A 2,562-nucleotide genomic window follows, 5' to 3' on the forward strand; every position below is an offset into this window, starting at 1 on the left:
ACCTGGGTCTTCTGCATCCCAGTCTGATGCTCTATCCACTGTGCCACCGCCTGGTTAGGCAACGCCACATATTTTAAAATGTAATTCTGTGAGAGCCATAGAACGACCTGTGTATGTTACGCATTATCCAATAAAAATTTGATGTTGTCCCAGAGGACAGCTGTGATTGGCTCCAGCCACCCGCAACCTTGAACATGAGCAGTAGGAAATGAATGGATTGTAGTACATGAGAATGTTTTATATTTTTAACATTATTTTTTTTAATTAAAGATTTGTCTGCGAGCCAGATGCAGCCATCAAAAGAGCCACATCTGGCTTGCAAGCCATAGGTTCCCGACCCCTGATCTAGGGAGAGAGTGTTTAGCAAAGCATTTTACAAAAAGCAGAATGTGCTTGGTTATTTGACTGACCTTTTACAAAGTCTGTTGAGGCAGCGTCTTGCAAAATACCATCCTGAGGGTTTTTCTAAACCCGGATACGGCTGGGAACATTTATCGCCTAACATTATGGCTTGCACAACTTTCAATATATATCTGCAAATAGTGAAAAACTCTCAATAGCTCTGTGGTCAAGGATATGGTGTTTCTATATTTCAGGTTGAAATATTGCTTTTGTCTTACTTACTATCTTGAAAGATGGGACGGGGGAGAGGGGAGTTGCCAGAGCTTACACATGGCCTTCCTCAATCCTCCATGAAGGCTATTTCAACATCCCCTCCTTATTTATAGTTAACTACCCATGAGTTCAAGATTTAAGAAACCATCCCAAGAGTGTAATAGGATTGATTTCAAACATCATTCCCAGGACATTAAATTCCAAGTCACCTACCTCAAGTCAATAAACCTCACCAGTTTTATATTTCACAGTCTGGCATGACACACTCAGGTCCATTCCTTGACGTGTCTTCCCCTTTCTATCAGTGCATTTTAGCCAGGCCCTGCAATTCTTTCATTGAGTAAGTGGTCAGCAAACTCCTTAGTCAACAGAGCCAAATATCAACAGTACGATTGAAATTTCTTTTGAGAGCCAAATTTTTTTAAACTTAAACTATATAGGTAGGTACATTTCTTATCGAGGTAGTGCCCGCACATGGTATTTTGTGGAAGAGCCACACTCAAAGGGCCAGAGAGCCACATGTGGCTCGCGAGCCACAGTTTGCCGACCACTGGAGTAAGCTGTTTCCTCAGAGGGGGTCCCAAAGTTCCCTGTCTTGCTCTGCTGAAACCTGACCCTAGGTATTAGTCTGGGTCTTTGTGAGACATTCTCCTTGGGTGAGATCCTCACCTGTGGTTTTTGTCAAAAGGAGGCTCCTTTCAAGAGGGTAGGGCTTCTTTACCCTGAGGAGTCAGTGTGTAATTTAAGGCCACTGTTTTCTTGTTAATTTTCTGTCTGAAAGATCTATCCATTGACATCAATGGGGTGTTAAAATTCTTACTATGACTCCATTGCTGTCAGTTTCTCCATTTATGTCCATCAAAATTTGCTTTATATATTTTGGTGATCCTATATAGGGGTTTTTTTTGTTTGTTTGTTTTTACCACTCAGACTGCATCCTCTCCCTCTTACTCTCTCAAAGGAAGAGAAGAACGATCATCAATGGCAAAAGGCAGTTGCACAAGCAACACCAAGAGCCGGCTTCATACTCAGGAGAGGACACTGCAACTCCTCCTCGTGGTTTCGGGTACACACGATCAGAGAAACTTCTCTAGTAACAAACTATAGAAATGATCCCTGAAAGTATAGTCTTTATACAGGGTTTTTAAATGTTTACAATGTTTATATACTCCTGATGGATTGTTCCCTTTATCCATGCAGCTACCTTATGTCTTTATTTATTCCATTCAAATTTAAGATTATTGTTGATATGTACTTATTTATTACCATTTGATTCTTTAAACTTATAGACCTCTTTCTCTTGGTTTCTCTTTTCCTTTCCACTTATAGCAGGCCCTTTAACATTTCTTGCAATACTGGTTTGGGGGTAATGAACTCCTTTAACCTTTTTTTTTAGTCTGGAAAGGTCTCTATTTTACCTTCAATTTTAAATTATAGCTTTGCTGGATGGTATAATCTTGGCTGTAGGTCCTGTTTTGTTTGTTTTTTTTTAATTTTTTTTTATCACTTTGAATACTTCCTGCTAATCCCTTCTGGCCTGAAATGTTTCTGTTGAGCACTGAGATGACAGCCTTTGGAGCCTCTTTTATAGGTAATTAATTGCTTTTCTCTTGCATCTTTTAGGAGTCTTTCTTTGTCTTTAATCTTTGACATTTTAATGTGATGTATCTTGGTGTGGGCCTCTTTGGGTTCATCTTGATTGGGACTCTGTGCTTCCTGAACTTGCATGACTTTTTCCTTACCAGGTTAGGGAAGTTTTCAGCTACAATTCCTCCAAACAGGTTCTCTATCCTTTGTTTGCTCCTTCAGAACCCCTATGATGCAGATGTTGTTTCTCTTTATGTTGTCACAGAGGTCTCTTAGAGTTTCTTCAGTCTTTTTGATCCTCTTTTCTTTTTGTTGCTCTGCCTGTCTGCTTACTGTCATATTATCCTCAAATTTCTGATT

The 2,562-nt window shown here is 39.8% G+C and overlaps 1 non-coding gene across 1 annotated transcript; it reads right to left on the bottom strand.

Moving 5' to 3' along the window:
• Window positions 1-1,536: 1,536 nt before the first annotated feature.
• LOC136404558 (small nucleolar RNA U3) lies at window positions 1,537-1,747 on the bottom strand. The gene has a single exon (XR_010751301.1). It is a non-coding gene; the product is annotated as a small nucleolar RNA U3 (small nucleolar RNA).
• Window positions 1,748-2,562: the final 815 nt, after the last annotated feature.

Source organism: Saccopteryx leptura, chromosome 4 (assembly GCF_036850995.1).
Source record: "Saccopteryx leptura isolate mSacLep1 chromosome 4, mSacLep1_pri_phased_curated, whole genome shotgun sequence".
NCBI classification, from domain to species: Eukaryota; Metazoa; Chordata; class Mammalia; order Chiroptera; family Emballonuridae; genus Saccopteryx; species Saccopteryx leptura.